General features: G+C 52.1%; 1 protein-coding gene across 2 annotated transcripts in view; it reads right to left on the reverse strand.

Annotated features, from left to right (window-relative positions):
• The window catches only part of ARHGEF7 (Rho guanine nucleotide exchange factor 7), a 101,445-nt gene extending 85,065 nt beyond the window's left edge, over positions 1 to 16,380 (reverse strand). For both annotated transcript variants that reach the window (XM_035003042.1, XM_035003040.1), the window contains exons 1-2: positions 16,326 to 16,380; positions 16,085 to 16,171 (exon numbers count right to left, since the gene is read on the reverse strand). The gene's annotated coding sequence lies outside the window, so the exon portion shown is untranslated. The remainder of the gene's footprint in view (positions 1 to 16,084; positions 16,172 to 16,325) is intronic.
• Positions 16,381 to 16,863: the final 483 nt, after the last annotated feature.

Raw genomic sequence — 16,863 nt, forward strand, 5'->3', positions numbered from 1 at the left:
CCCAGTGGGACAGAGGAGGAACTGGATCAGAAGACGACTTTTAGGTGAAAATCCAAAGGGCTTCGTGACAATCAGCTATTACAACGACAAATGACAAAGTACTCTCTAAACTGCTCAGTGCTAGGGGTGCCTGGATGGCTCAGTCATTAAGCGTCTGCCTTCGGCTCAGATCATGATCCCAGGGTCCTGGGATGGAGCCCCGCATCAGGCTCCCTGCTCAGCAGGAAGCCTGCTTCTTCCCTCTCTCACTCCCCCTGCTTGTGTTCCTTCTCTCGATGTGTCTCTGTCAAATAAATAAATAAAATCTCTAAAAAAAATAAAAAATAAACTGCTCAGTGCTATGTAAACAAAACTTCCACCAGGTAAGAAAAATTTTAGGTGGTCAACAAAGACAGACAGTAGTTGGTGCTTGACATGAGACTTGAATAGATGCCATCAAAACATCCACACAGATGTTCAGATAAGGATGATCTCAAGAGAAGTACCAAGGCGGCTCGCATGAGCACGACAAAACAGGACTAAAATGTGCCTGCCAGTGCACTCCCTCCCTGGAACACTCTGTTATTTACTGGTCTCCATTCTCAGTGTGTTCTAGAATGCTTGGGCACCTGTCTAGACTGAGCACCCTTCCCTGCCTATTATAATCTCCAACACTAAAACTTGCCCAAGTTCAAGGTTATCACATACCCCAAGAAAGGAAGACCCAGAATGCCACAATTCAGATCTCTTTTAATTCCTCTTTAGGATAATTCATCAAATCCAGGATGTCTCGCTGGTTCAACTCAACCAAGGCCAGCCAGGAAGCTTCGGCAGGCTTTACCCACCCAGGTCTCTGCCTGCTCACCTTCTCAAGCCTGGCCATCTGAAGGGTTTCTCTCTACATCCCTGTGCGGCTGTCCCTCTTGCAGGACTTACAGCCTCTGCCCTGTATCCCAGGTACACATATCCACTTTACTTGCTTCACAAGGCTCCTGAGGCTGCAGAGAAGCATGCTGTGCACGTGTGCGCCCGTGAGGGCAAAGCGGAGTTCAAGAACATCCTCATCAACTGTGTACACATGGATTATCACCTGGAGAAACACTTCCCCATTCTCCACTTGCAATGAAATTCAAACCTTCTCTTCAATTTCTTTGAACCCATTCTATCCAATAAATGGTCAAAGGATCTCCTTCCACCTAAACAGAATAGCAGTCTCCCTAGGAACACCCCCAGCAACAGGGCTTGCCCTCTCCTCTCTTCAGGGGCTGGTTCTACACTGCGATCCCAACAAGATGCTGAAAGACATCCTAAACACGTTAAGTTTCATCTTAGAAGAACGTAAGTTTCCAGGTCTTCTCTTGGCAGAGATGTCAAAGTTGGGACAATGTGAAACCCACTACACACGCTTCCCATCCCCTAAGTGGCCTTGTCCCAGTCCTTGATGTTTTTTAAACTCCTGACAATGATCCAAAAAAAAATTTTACATTATAACCAATTTAATAAACTCACCACTGAGAAACAATTAGCAAATGCCAAAAAGAATGGCATTTATTGGGCGCCTGGGTGGCTCAGTTGGTTAAGCGACTGCCTTCGGCTCAGGTCATGATCCTGGAGTCCTGGGATCGAGTCCCGCATCGGGCTCCCTGCTCGGCAGGGAGTCTGCTTCTCCCTCTGACCTTCCCCCCTCTCATGCTCTCTCTCGATCTCATTGTCTCTCAAATGAATAAATAAAATCTTTAAAAAAAAAAAAAAAAAGAATGGCATTTATTCAAGCATTAAAGTTGCTAATGATCTGTTGGTTCTGTGTCTTTTCCAGGTTATAAATCCCTCACTACACTCAGTGAGTTATACATCATACCAAAAATGATGGGAGGATATGCAGAACGCTAAAACTGTGCAATTAAACTTACTAAATCGCACATCAATCCTGCCCCCCAGCTGTGTGGTGCAGCCTGGTCCTCTCTAGCTGAAGGCGGTTAAGAAGCAGACTGCCTCGCACATCTCCCTGAAGGGCCCCTCGCCATCCTGTGCATGGAGCACCCACCACCTGCACCCGCATTGTTCCCTGGTTTCAGCTGACCGGGAATTCTCAACCTAGAAGTTCTGGCCTCTCTCTAAATCTGGATTCAAATACCAACTCCACCACCGAGGAAACATGAGCCACGGGGCATCTTGCTGACCCTCTCTCCAGCTCAGTTTCCCCTCCACGTGTAAGGGCTATCCGGCTGTGGCTGTCCCGGCACTTAGCAGCCCCTCAGCAAGCAGTCACCATTACCATGGAGCTGCTGGTATGCAGTTTTAAACACTTATTTCTACCTCTCTGCATTTCTATCATTCCTCCTCATACACACCACTGTCTTCTCTATGTGTTTCTCCCTTTTCAATTAACTTTCCTATTCACTCCTGAAGTCCACATGGATAAAATGCAGCTCATGGCGTGAGTAGGAGTCAGGGACTGATTGTGGCTGGCTGGATGGAAAGCCTGCACAAAGGTAATACCAAGCTGAGAAGTGAATGGCTAAGTTCGCAAATGATACTGTATCATCTTCAGATTCTTGAAAGCAGAGGTAATCTCTTCCACAGAACCAAAATACACACAACTGTCTTAGATGCCAACCACCACCCTCAATGCTCCTGACCAGAACCTGATGTCCCAAAGGCAGCGCATGCCAAAAGGCCCAGGACCACCTGGCTGCCACCACGGTAGTAATTAATTCAGGAGGGATCATCACGGGATGCTAAGAGCATCCAGTGAAAGGCTCTGAGGCACCACCCCACAGATTACATACTAAGTACAAAGGCAAAGGGCACCTTTAAAGTGCAGAGACCCGGCGGGTGTCCCCTTAGCCAAGTGACAGAACTTAGCCCCAGCAGTATGAAGGGTCCACATTAAGCACTTCCCAATAGGACCCATAGAAATACAGATCATCACTTGTGTAGAATTCTTACCTAAAATGTTTAACCTGAACCAGGTCCCACGCAGACCACAGGGCACTTCACAGGATAACCACCCTGGCCTCCTCAAAAATGTCAAAGTCCTAATAAATGATAAAGGTGGAAGGACTGTTCCGGAAACTAAAGGAGAAAGTTCTCATTTTAAAGATGGACATGCTAGGTATTCAGAGGCAAGTATCTTGAGGTCTACTATACACTTTAAATGACTACCAAAATAAAAGTACCTAAATACTCAGAGCAAAGGGGCAAAGTGTCTAGATGGTAAACTGAGTAAACTCCACACTGTCAGCTTCAGCTTTTCCAAGAAAAGGGCAGGGGGTAGGTTAGGAGGTTCATTTGAGGACCCCCAACTACCCCCAGAATCTTTTAAGTAAAAATAAAAGCATTCCCTCACCATCCACACAAGGACTCAAAAGGAACAATCCCAACAGGCCCCGCGTCACTGCAGGGTCCCCATGGCTGCCTCCCCCCCACCCCGAGCGCTGGGCTGGCCGGGCCCTGCAAGGAGAAGTCCAGAGGAAAGTGCACTTCCCACCCTGCCCGTCCACAGCTGGGCAGGACCCTTGGGGCTCCTGCAAGCACAGGCAAAATCACCACAGTCCCCTCTCCCAGCCAGATCTCTCCTGACCTCACCAAACTCGAATTTGAGGGACTTACAGTAAGTCAAACTCTCCAGGGGGACCCTGGAATCCGTATTTTAAAAGCTCCACACTCTGCACCTCAAGTGGACACTACCCATTCTAACCTGCCAGTCCTCCCTAAACGGGAGGGGACGCACGCCCTCGGCCTCGAGAAGGTGGGAAACGCCAACACCACAGCAAGTCCTGTCTTGTCACGTCAAGGACAGACCAGGGAGTTTCTTTAAACTACCCAAGAAAACACTCAGCACACACTAATATAAAGTAGGTTGGAAATACATATTTTGGCTAGAAAATTATTTTTAAAAAAAACATACTAAAGGCAAATTTCATATCTAAATGTGTTCTGAGAGGCCTCGGGTTTGGTTTTGCTTTGTCATCACTCCCTCTGGGAACTGATCCTCTCGCTGGTTCCCAGGACCTAAGGGAGCTCCTCGGGGACGCAACCTGCTTCAGGGCAACTACCTGTCAGGAAGAGGGGGTCCCCCATCCCAGAAGGCCAACAGGGATTTTGTCTGTTTTTAAAACAGAAGTAGGGCAGTGAGGACTAAAACATTCAGATCAGCCTCAAACAAAGTGGGAGAAAGGAGAAGAGGTCAGAAGGCACCACACTAAGCGACTAGCATCTTCTCTGGGCAGAGAAATCTCTCAGGATTCTTCAGACCATACATGCCTGAGCTCCAGATCCATGTTGCTCCCACTCATCGGTCCTGACTGATGTTTTTTCACAAGGCCTTACTGAAAAATAAGAAACAGACCCTCAATGAAACATTTTCCCGCCAATTGGCCAACACTGGCCATCCTATTCAACTGCAAAGCAAAAAATACACATGTAACCTAGTGTTATTCAGGAGAATACATGTTTCATACACAGAAACACCTTCCCCAGGGGTCTAGGCCAGTGAGGATGCATCTGAGGCTAAGGAGAAGCCTTCCCAGCGACACCACGGACAGGTGTGCGGTCAGCCGAGCTAGCCCAGACAAGCCCCAACCCCCCCCCCCCCCCCCCCCCCCCCCCCCGAGCAGCAGCCCCGAAGGGGACAGCTGCAAGCACATCGCAGGCCCGCCCTCCTGCTCAGCGAGCACAGCCCTGCCTGCACTCCACACTCGGGCAGAAGGCACATCCAAGCCGTCTCATCTCCACCAGATGCCTCTACCCGACCTGTTTCCAAAACCACCAAAGGACTAGGACCAGTTTGCAACAAGACAAAGAATCTGGACCCCTTCTAGGTTAGGGAACAAGAGAGTTTCTTCAACACACACATGCCCACCCTTCCCTAGACCCTCCTAGGGTCTCCACAGCAGGGAGGGGGGCCTGAGGAAACTTCCCATCTCTGTACAGGGAGGCGGAGAACGTTCCGGAAACTGCACGGAGCTTCAGTGCTGCCGTCTGCAGGACACCCTCACAGCTCCTCACGGCAGAGCTACAGACACTCGGCAAATTCGGCTTTCGGACCCGGCCCCAGTCCTGATTCTAAAAGTCTCTGGTGGTAAATACACTTAAGAGCTTCCTAGGAGAGCAGAACCTCCAGGCCCCCTGCCAGCCTCCCCCAGCGGGCTCCGCCAGCAGCCAGCGGGCCAAGAAGAGGCAGGACCCGCACCCACTCATCGGGATCAGCGCCACCTTCTTCAGGAGGAAGAAAGGCTACTTGTCCAGCTGCACTTCAGCTACAAGTGGCTCAATGAAGCAAGGCCCTGAGAGGAATAAAACGAACCCTTAAGACTGACCGGACAGAAAGGTGTGAACAGGGGTGCTGGGGTGGGGCGCGTCCCGCTGAGGGACCAGACAGGCTCCACAGACAAGCCGAGCCCCCTCCACTGCCGGCCTGGCCAGGGCTCCGCGAGCGGGTTCTTCACCAGTTCCGCCAACATCTACTCCGTGCCCCTGAAGCAAGACACAGCAGAAGCTCCGACAAACACCCAACCTGCCGTCCCGCTCACAAGCACGGAGGCGGCGCACCGAGCCCCAGACGGAAGCGGCGGGGCCAGGGCCGCACGAGGGGCCGCCAGCACACACGGGCGCGCGCCAGGCACGACCGACCCGGGCCCAGCACGGGCCGAGTGCCGCGGCCGTGGTCCTGCGCCTCTCGAGCTCCGGCGCTCAGCTCAGCGGAGTCGTCACGTGTAAACCCCACACACGCAGCCACTGGTGTGACACCTGACACCACACACGCCGCTCCGCTCCGACGGGCCACTCGGCCCTGCTACTCGGGACATCGCGAGGGCTTCGACATACCGGCAGAGGAAGTCCAAGGCGGGGGGAGGGACAGGAGCCGTGGGTCAGGCTCAAGTCGTGCGAAGTCCCACCCACCACGAGAGGCTCCCGGACACCAGCCTCTGAGTAACGGGGACCTGTCCTGGGGGGTTTTCAGCAGGGCGGTGGCACGAACAGTGATAAGGACAGGCTGGCTGGACACTGGGCCGGAGGCCACTGGGCCATCCCACAGACGGCAGCACGACGTGAGAACGAGGAATCAAGAACAAACTAAAGGCCGTGTACAGCTCTTACTTGAGTAAAAGTAGCCAAATGCAACCTGACAACATGCCCCTGGCCGCCTCCAAGCTCACGCCCCTAGACAAGAGAAGGCGCTTCCGCCAACGTGCCCACCCCAGGACCACAGCACGCCTGGCTGGGTCATCCTGAGGAGAAGGACTGACCACAGGTGCTGTTCACCGTATGCCGTGGGTTCACCTGACTGGACGATGAGCCAACCATACATAACGCAGCTACACCGGCTCGGTCAGAAAATGGGGGACATCACCGGGAGTGCTCAGGACTAAGCCCCCACTCTCCTGCCACACCAAACTCTTCTTTCTGTCTCAGACGCACGACCAACTCCCTGCCATCTCTACCCATCCTCACGTCCCCCCAGAGCCAGTGCCGTCACATCAGCACTAAGACATCCCCAGAATTGTGGAAGGACCCCAATGATCTCAGGCACACTGCTCAATTAATCCCTTAGCGCAGCTGGGGGGTATGAGTCGATTCTCCCCACTTTGTTTCACGAGGCTTGGTTAAAGGTGGAGAGGAGGCTAGGGCCACCAATCTATCAGTGCAGAGCGAGGACGACACCCTGGTCACCAGATACTGCGGCCTTGTTCTCAATACCACCCAAGGCAGAATTCCAACAGGTCCTCCAAATCCACCCCAAAGCCCGGGACATCATCGTGGGAGTGCTGTTATATGCCACAGCAAATGGGATTCTGCAGATGTGCCTCAGGATGCTAATCCGTTGACCCTGAGTGAATTCAAAGGGAGACAGGGTAGGTGGGTCCCCGCTAATTATGAGCCCCTTCCAAACAGCCTCCTGCTGCTTGGAGCAGAGAGAAAAGTCAGAGGTGTGCAGCAGGACTGGACACAGGTGCATCGCTGCTGGCAGGAAGACGAAGGGCCTGTGATGAGGACCAGAGCAGCCCCAGGAGCAAAGAGGGACACCTAGCCAACAGCACCAGGAAACAGGGCCCGGAGTCCTAAGCACTAAGAAGTGAATTCTGCCGACCACCTCAGGAGCGCCCAGCCAGCCACACCCAGTCTCCGAGACCCTGAGCACAGAGCCCGCCAAGCCCCCCAGACTCTGGGCCTCGCTGCGGTGCTATCGAGCTGCTACATCTGTGCTGATCTGTTAGGCTGCGAGAGAAAGCCAGTACGCTACGCCGGCTATCTCACAAGGAAAATGCAAGGACGGAGATCAATTCTACCAAACAGCTATACACTCGCTGAAACCAAAAGTCCTCTAAGAGATCTATACACTCACGTTGTTTCTCCCTTTGGCAGAAACAGGAATTTCTCACTTCAGTTGATAGATCTGGTTAACACAGGAGACTGTAATGAACAGAAATTAGTTTTATCGATCTTGAAAAAATATAACTTGTCCTTAAAAAGCTTATATGAGCAGCTTTTGCTGTTCTGGAAAAAGTACTTCTAAGATCAATTCTCCCCACTGAGCTTAGGAAGGTCAGCAGTGGGCTCTTACACTCTAGGACGGGGCTGGCCACAGCAGTGCTCCCTGAGGTATACAATACAGTGTGGGAGATGCATTTCCAGATGATGCACGGTAACAAACATTATGGATCAGAACATCTTCACACTCAACTGAAGTCACCAAATGAAAGGTAACGGAACCCACTGCTACGCCATTATCCTGCAGCTCCTACTCAACTAAGCAGGTCCTCACTTTAAAAGCCCCATGTCTGAACTGACCTGAGCACATCCCTGGAAAATCTCTGGCCTCCCCTTCTTACATAAGCACCTTTCATGAGGAAGCTCCAAGAGGGAGCTCTGACAAAACCCAACATCTATGAACAGATCAAACAACTAGAATTTCAAAAATAAGTGCCTTTTGAGAGCAAGAAGCTATTATCAACACAGTCAAATGTAAAAATATTGCAGTATCCCACCTTCTGCCTCTGTGACCACATAGATTCCAAGACCTAGGGGGTCACCATTTCCAAACCCTGTATTTTGCCAAAGAAAACAAGTCCCAAAGGGCCTGAGTGTCTTTCATCGCTGCTGACCCTTCGCACACACTTTCTGGCGGTCCACCGTCATACATACCCAATTCCCTGGCACCCATATTGAGGTCTGGCCCAAGAGGAGAGGAAGTCCACCCTCAAAGCACAACTGAGCTGTCCTAAAGTCATCGGTCCTGCACATGGTCACGGTCCTGCACACGGACCCCCCTCCAGCAGCGCTCTGTAGCTGAGAGCACGCTTCCTACAGAAGCACAGCCACCCCAAGCACGTCCGAATGGCCCAGCAGCCACTGCGATAGGAGCTACAGAAGATGGAACCAGCAGTCGTTTAGGTGCATAAAGCTCAACATTAGTGAATTAAACTTTATCACCACCCGCCATTCTTCCTTGGTCTCACACATTCAGCAGCTGAAACAAGAGCCTTCTACATGCCAGCCCTGGGGATGGAAGTACACGATGACCCCGTGCACAGGAACTGCCCTCCACGCTCCCTGGCCACACACACCAGCACATGCCAACGTCAGCACTGCCCACCGCCATGAGGACACCCACGGCCTCGTCAGAAGGCCCCCCGAAATCAGTCTGAGAAAGGAGGTGCTTCCCGCAGTGAAAGCAGCTGTGCATGCACAAGCAGAAACCGGACATCCCGGCCCAGGCTGTGCTGGAGTCAGACCTCACTGATCTCCACCGACAAATCACCGACACCTCCACTGCAATAGGTCTGAGGCTAAGCACCACACAAGACTCCAGCAGATTCCCGGTCTCAAAGGCAACGGCTTCTCCTGCTCAAGCCAGAGCCTGGTTCTCTCAGACTCTGCTTCCACACCCCATGTAGTCCATGTGCAAGTCATCCCTACCTTCTGCATGAAATGAGAATACACACTTCCAGCCACGGATGCTGCCCTCACTATGGGTCAAGGGCCATCAACTCTTACCTGGATTTCTGCCATCACCCCTTCTGGTCTTCTTGCTTTTGCCCTTGACTCCCTGTAGTCTATACCCCAAACAGCAGCCAAGACGATCCTGGTCAGATCACCCAGCGGGTCTGCTCCAGCAGCCCCACATCACTGAAGACAGGCCAGCATCCTCGGGTGACTGCAAGGACCGCCACATCCTCTGGCCCAACACTGCCCTGGTCTCCTGTACTGCTCCCCTCACTTCCAGGGAGTCTGGGTTTCAGCCTAAGACCCAGAGCAGAATCGGAGTCAAGGGGAAAACGAGAGAAGTCAGATTTGCATTTGAGAGAAACCAGCCTGGGGAAGAACAAGAGGGGGGCTCGATCGCCACGGGGCCACGGTGGGTGTTGGTGGCCAGAGCAGGCGGCAGGTGTGGAGAGGAGGCCAAGAGCAATAGTGTGGCATTTGGGTAGAGCGGGGTGAGGAGGGGAGGCAGGAGCAGCTCACCTGCTGAGGCTCTTGGGCCATCCCACCGCTCCCTCCTCAGTCCTGGGCCTTCCCCTCCACCCACCAGCCAGCCAGGCAAACCCGAGGGATGCACAGCCAACTCCCTTCTGGCAGAGTCTCCTGGGAACATATGCATTGCCCCACAAGCATCTCTGGGTCTCCGTCTGCTCTGAAATGGGAGACTAGACCACAGTGACCTCCGCATGCCCCCCCCTCCCCCAACCCTTCACGGGTGCACCCCCCCCCCCCCCCCGCTTTCTGCCTCCACCCGGGCTATAGTGAGTTGGCTCAACAGACTATGGCCAATGAAGGCCAAATCCCATCACCCCGCCAAGGGGAAGCGGAGGGGCGCGTGCACCCGCAGCTGGGGGCGGCAGAGCGTGAGTGGCGTGCTCACGTGAAGTCAAGCACAACTGCCTTCTCGTGGGAGCACATGTTAAGTAAGACCAGTCCTTGCTGACTGACTAGTTAAGATGCAGTTCTACAACGCAGGTGAGCCTGGCTGACCAGCCACACCATAATGATGTTCAACAGGTGTCCCAGGAGGTGCAGCAGACCTGAGGGACCTCCCTATCCCCCACCCCCCACCCCCGGTCAAGGGCCCAAAAAAGGGAGAGGAGCATCTTGGGCTAAGTCCTAGCACTGAACTAGTGGCTAGTTGAGGCAGAATACTACACTGAAAACGTCAATCCTGACTTGGCAGGAACCTCATGAGTATCTGGCCCAATGCCCTGCATCTAGCAAAATCCCCTTTGTGGAGGCACTGAAAATTTACATACAAATCCGAGACTCTTACTCCCTCGTCACCCTGATGTCCTCCAAGGGGAACTGCAAGCCAGCTCCCACACCCTCGTCCACCCCAACACTGGAGGACTGCCTTCTCCACAGGATCCTTCAGGAAAACGAAACCGCGGGTCCATATGGGGTCCTGCCATGCCCACGGACAGGGATGTGGCACCTTGGCCGCCAGGACAGTGCACCACAGAGGACGCGATCCTGACTCTGCAGCTGAAGCAGCACCTCGCGGCACTTTGCCCACAGTGCAGCAGACACGGGCCAAGGTCCAGGATTGGGCCTCCTCTCACCGGGGTCAGGGATGCAGCGCCCTGGGCTCACCCAGCCTGCCGGGCCCATGCACGAGACTTTAGTTGGCCCAAGGCCAACAGCACACAGGACAGGAATTCACAGCCTGGGAGTCCCCGTCACCTCTCCCTTGGCTCCAGGTCACTGCCCCCGCCTCTCTTCGGGGAGGGGCACAAGGATTGTCACGGTTCAGGAGGCCTCTGGCGAGCGAGGACAGCGAGAGGTTCCACCATCACCAGCACTGGACCTTGGGCAGGTGCCTGTCTCCCAGCGCCCTGGGTTTCTAACCACAGCGTGGAAACACTAGAGACACAACTAGCAGAGTTGCCTAAGATCAAGTGGGTCAATACACACTTTACAACAGGGTCCAGAACATAATCGGCACTCAGCAAATACTGCTTATTCCTGTTACCTACCGTATACCTCTAAGAACCATACCCCCAGGGTAGAGCATCCAATACGTATGGCCCAGCACAAACAAAATGCAGACCTCCTGAGTCAAAATTCTTCAGAATTTCAGATGATGTGAGCAGAACATTAAGACAAGCACCGAGCCCTACGTGACTACGTGGGGGGTATACCCACAAGGCGTGCCCTGCCACCAGCTAAACTCAGAACGCACCTATGGGCCTTGCCAGGAAGCAGTCCAAAGGGGCGGCTTCGCCATCATCACACGGCTCAGCTTCTCGCACTCCAGGCGGCCGCACACACGTAAGAGCCTGCTCGGTGGAACCACCAGACCGGAGTACAAATCCTGTTGGGCCTCGAGACCCGCCAGCCACCCGGCGACTAACTCCTCCAGTCCTGTGCATACTCGCCTGCTGGGCTGGGCCCCGAGACCTGCCAGCCACCCTGGATCTAGCTCTTCAACTGCAGGGTATTTGTGAGTAAACAAAACAGTACATGTGAAATGCATGGGCACGTGGCTTATATTCAACACATGTCAGTCCACTGAATTTCAAAGACTGCAGCCTCTTAACCGATCTTTAGACTTAGGCCGTCCAACACAGAGACTGCCCCCCCCAACACAGGCTGCAGAGCATGTGAAACATGGCTGAACTGGAATGAGAAGAGTTGTGAGTGTGACAAATATAAACCAAATTTCAAAGACTTAACATGAGAAGAAGATCTCAGTGCTTTTAGATTAACTGTATGTTGGAACACTACGGATAACTTAGGTTAAAGAGATTATTAAAACGAGCTTCACGTTCTTTACTTCATGCAGAGTTACCACCAGTGTTAGAACTCTGAACGTGGTTCGCGCTGTATCTGCTGGACAGCACTACCAAGATGATGAGCTACCCTGCAGAGCTGAAGCGGAGGGGAAAGCCTAGTTATTTACTCTGGAAAAGCAGCCTGGATACCTAGGTGACTCATCGCTCACCCCACAAAATAATTTGGCAAGACACAAAGATTTAAGACAGAGGGTCAACTTTGACACTTTTTGCCCAGAAAAGTTAAATGTAACTATAACATGAGGAGAATCTGACTTTCTTTGCTTTTAAGTACCTACAAAATGTTCAGAAAATACCTCCCAAATTTAACTCAACTTCCTTAAATAAAAGGCAAGATCTGACAAAGGCATGGTGAATAAACTTCAAGAGTTTTATCAGTGAAAGTCAAACCCTATGGCATGACCAACCGCTTCCAGCTTACCACTGTGTCAATACTGAAGAGGACTAGTTAAGGAAAATATGCCACGCAGCCTTGAATGTATCTTCACACAAAGTTGCAGTAAGCACCTGAACTATCCACCTGTCTCAATCCAAGGCAAAAGTAACACTTGCTGGGGGCACTCCATCCCTAGGAAAAGGACTATAAAGGCACTCTGGACTTAGTTTCAATTAATTCTTAAACCTTTGTCAACAAGTTTTAAGTTTCTATGTCAGCACGTTTTAATTTTGATCCTATTTTTAAATATTCTTTTAGACAAAATTTCAATCACAACCTTGGCTAAAAATCTCAAAGAGCATCAAGCATTATACATACTACTATAATAGAAGAATCCGTCCTTCATTGTATTTTTGAAGAATGTTTGTGGAAACACCTAAGACAATGTTTTCCAAAACCTCCCCGCTAACTCCGTCAGCCCGGCTGATTCCAATGCTGGAGCGCCTGCCTGAACTCCTTTTTGTTCTCTGGACATCAGAGAAAGTGCCTTCCTCACACAGAGGGAGATGCTCTTGCAGCCGGAGCACCAGCCTGCATAGAGCCACCCCTCCAGCCCAGACAGGGCTGAGCAGAAGAGTGCACAAAGGCCGGGAGGAAACACGGGTACCATCTGAGGTCTGTAACCTTTGTCCTCCTGGGCCAGCACATAATGCAGGACATCTGGAGTGTCCCCCATCTGCTTTACCACCTACCCAGAAATGGGGGCACCATGGAGGATATAGGAGAAAAAAAGCCCAAACGTTTATCCCAAGAAGTTTCTTCATTCTTCAGAGGTAAAGAAAACACACAACAGGTACAAGGAATGTCTGCCTACCACTGCCGGCAAGGTGAAGGGAGAAAAACCCTGGGGACAGTTTGGCAAGTGTTCAAAGCATTTAAAAGCCCCTACACCTTTAACCTAGCAGTGCCCTATCTGAAGATTAATGCTGATGCCCCAACAGTGGTTCACTGGATAAGTGTTGAGAACAGACGCATCGGGCTAGGCTTCCTCACTGCCAGGCCACAGCTGTGCTAAGTCAAGACGGAGGAGAACATGCAACATGTGCAGTCCTTTAGAAAAGGTTACAAATAAAGACACAACTGAGAGCTGAAACCAGAGACCAAATGGAGACTCCGGAAAACTATACAATAGAGCACTTAGTCCCCATGAACAAAATTCGCTTTCACCATGTTGCACGTAGGTCTAGGACAATTCTGTCCTTGCTACATGTACTGGGCAAACTAGGGGCTCTCAAAACAACATTCTCAAAAGTAACTGGAGAACCACAGGGACAGCCCCTTCTGTCAGTAAGTTTAAGTATCAACCTTAATTACCCAAACAGTTCTAAACAGGGGCATCTCTCAGTAGATCTTACCTTACTACACCAGTAAGAATATGGGGGAAAAAAACCTGAATTCTTATCAAATTCCATACTATTTCAAGGAAATGAAAGAGTCAAATAAGATGCAAGATGGGTAGCAAAGAGAAAAACAAAAAGGTCATCCAAGCCACATGTGTGGTTTTCCTACAGCTGTTTTCTCTCCCAGTTTAAAAATGTTTTCCAACTTAAAACCTAAATTGCTTCTCAAGGTTTAATAAATGCAAACCGTACCTTTAAAATTAAAACTCCCTGAAATAACCAGAACCACCTACTGGGGGAAATACCTGGTTTTCCACAGCTAATTAAGATAACTGATATAGTAATCCTGATGCTCAATTCTTCTTTTCCTTTAAGAAATCTTAGCATAGTTTAAAATGGTGGTAAAATACATATACCAAAAATAGTCTATTACAAACACATTTCACTCTGAACTCTTGGAAAAAAGCACCTTGACACGTACTAGAACAAAAGCTAATCTGGAATTCAAGCTCAGTTTTAAGGATTGGGGCTGTCCTTTCAAACAGTTCCTCTCACCTTTCAGAATGTCATAAAAATGAAACCTGTAAAGCCTGGAACACACGTCAAAAGTGCAAGGTCCTTCCCTGCCCGTTCCCTTTCTACATAATTTTCTTTAAAGCCCCTGGGGAAACGCTGCACAGGGTCCGTGTGCGAGGCCAGGTTTCCGGGAACAGGTCAGCCCCTTCACACCACTGATGAACTAATGAGAACAAGTCTGGAAGCCCAAGCTGGGTTCACACCACACCGAACTTTCTCAGAGTGACTTCTAGCGGGGGGGGGGTGGGGGGGTGACAACAATTTGAGAGTTTTGATGTGCTGTTTTCTCAATTATCTCAGGTAATTATGAGTTTTAAGTGTGACTTTCAACTGAGCTTGGAAGAATACTAACAATGTGCCTGTTTATTAGAAGAAATAATTTACTCTTCAAAAACAAGTTACCCAAGTTTCCTTGTAGATAAAAAATTACTATCAACTACAAATTTGTTGAAGGCCTACTGTATGACAAGAACCGTTCTAGGTGCTCAGGATAGGTTAGTGACCTCTCCTAGCACATCTTTGAACTATTCTAAAGAATAGTCGGAATATGAAATTTCAACAGCAATCTCTGGAAAACGAAGGATGAGGGATTTTTAAGACTCAGCTTTAATACCTTCTTAAAGAGTCCCACACTGAAGGTGTGAGATTATCATCTTAGTGTGCAAACTGAATTTCAAATTTACGGTAACAATAAACAAAACTTGCTTTCAAGAAAATACAATCTCACAACAAAAGTCGGTGAAAAGCAAACATCACTACCAGCAAAGCATATTGTCACAGCCCGATAAGGAAGGCAAGGCTAAAATGACAGAGGCTTTCTGAAGCAACGTCGCCCCCTCCTAAACAGCCCTTCGGTCTCTGGAATCTCTAGAAAGCACGGCACTTATCTGTAAGTGACTTCCTCACAGACATCAATCACTACTACTATGGTATCTTAACGCTCACAATCATGCGTAAGAACTGTATTTTGATCTCTCAATTCCTGTCTAATTTTAATTAGCAGATAAGTGGTCTGTGTAACATTTCCTCATAGATTTGAAGGCTTCTTGGTTTTTTCCTCCAAGAAACTTCCACTAAGCCTGTCCTTCTAGGAGGGAAAACCTTTACAGAAGCATCCTACATAATAGGTTCTGTTGGAGATGCATTCATTCGCTCTTCTCTACAAGCCCGACAGAACGCGCCTCAATTCAGAGAAGGAAACAAAGGCAAGGGTGGTAAAGCAGCAGGCAGAAAAAGACTTAGGCACAGAACCGACCACAACCACGCTGACTTGTAATTCCCAAACAAAAAAACAGCTACATTTCCGGATCTAAAGCACTACCCCAAGATCAAGAAAAATCCTATAATAAACTAAGTTGAAAAACAGGTTTCCAGAGAGCGGCCACAAAAAAACTGTATTTAGCACAGTGACAAAAGGTTACCCAGCGTGGAAAAGACACACCGCCCAATACGCTCCCCAAGACAGAGCTTGGCTTGTCTGCAGCCTAAACATCAAATGTGTAAATTTTAAAAATCAAACGTTTTAGACTTGCGAATTAAAGTAAAAACCACCTGATTTCTGGCTGGAGAAAGGAGCGAGGCTGGCAGGCCCTCGGGCCCTTTTCGCTTCTGCCCGGCTTGGCCTCATTACCTGCCGAGAATTCCGCGGGGCTGACCCAGACCTGAGCACGGGTCCCCGGAGAATCCCTAAAAGCAGCTCAAGCGACGGCGGGGACCAAGGCGTCAGAGCGCAAGCCGCTGCCGCCGGGGCGGGACACCGGCCCACGCGCCACTGGGGCTTTTCCCTGCAGCAGCGAGGACCAGGCTCGGGGCTGCACACGGCGGCTCCTCCCCGGCCCGGGAGCGCGCTCACGCCGTGGCGCGGCCCGCGAGCCAGGCCTCCGAGCGCCGCTGCGCCGGGCCCTCCTTCCCGCAGCCCGCCCGCCCCCCGAGCCGCGCCCCGCGCCCCGCGCCCCGCGCCCGCTCACCTCCAGGCGCAGGGAGGCCCCGCAGCCTCGCAGGAACTCGCGGATGTTGCTCAGGCACTCGCTCTCGCTCCGGGGCTCCGGGTAAACCTGCAACACAGAGCACAGGCGCTGAGCGGCGGCGCGCAGGCCGCGCACGCGACCACGGCGGCCTCCGCAGTCGGCCCCGGGCGAGGGGACGCGGCCCGGCGACCCCGGCCGCCCCACACGCCCGCCCGCCCGCTCGACCGCCGCCTCTCCTCACCCTCTTTCCTTCCCCCGGCTGCACCAATCTCGGGCCGCGACCCTCTCCCGGAAGCGGGCCGCCGCCGGAAGTGACGTCTTCAGGCCGCGCCCCCGCCGCCCCGCGCGCGGCCCATCCGGCCTCGCGCTCCCGCCGGCCGATGCGGCGCGCCTGGCCCCGCGCGCGGTGGCCGCCGCCGCCGCCGCCGCCGCCTCCTCGCCCCACGAGGCACGTGGTTCTCGTCCTCGGACACGGCCACCTGGCCCCACGCGCAGACTCCTCCTCCCGGCACCTGAGCCTTGTCCTGGGACCCGGCGCACCTGGCGCCACGCGTGGCCGCCGCCCCTTCCTCCTCCGCCCCACCCCGGCACCTGGTTCTCGTCCTCGGACACGGCCACCTGGCCCCACGCGCAGACTCCTCCTCCCGGCACCTGAGCCTTGTCCTGGGACCCGGCGCACCTGGCGCCACGCGTGGCCGCCGCCCCTTCCTCCTCCGCCCCACCCCGGCACCTGGTTCTCGTCCTCAGACACGGCCACCTGGCCCCACGCGCAGACTCCT

Source organism: Mirounga leonina, unplaced genomic scaffold, assembly GCF_011800145.1.
Source record: "Mirounga leonina isolate KUSES-001 unplaced genomic scaffold, KU_Mleo_1.0 Mir_127, whole genome shotgun sequence".
In the NCBI taxonomy this organism is placed as follows: domain Eukaryota; kingdom Metazoa; phylum Chordata; class Mammalia; order Carnivora; family Phocidae; genus Mirounga; species Mirounga leonina.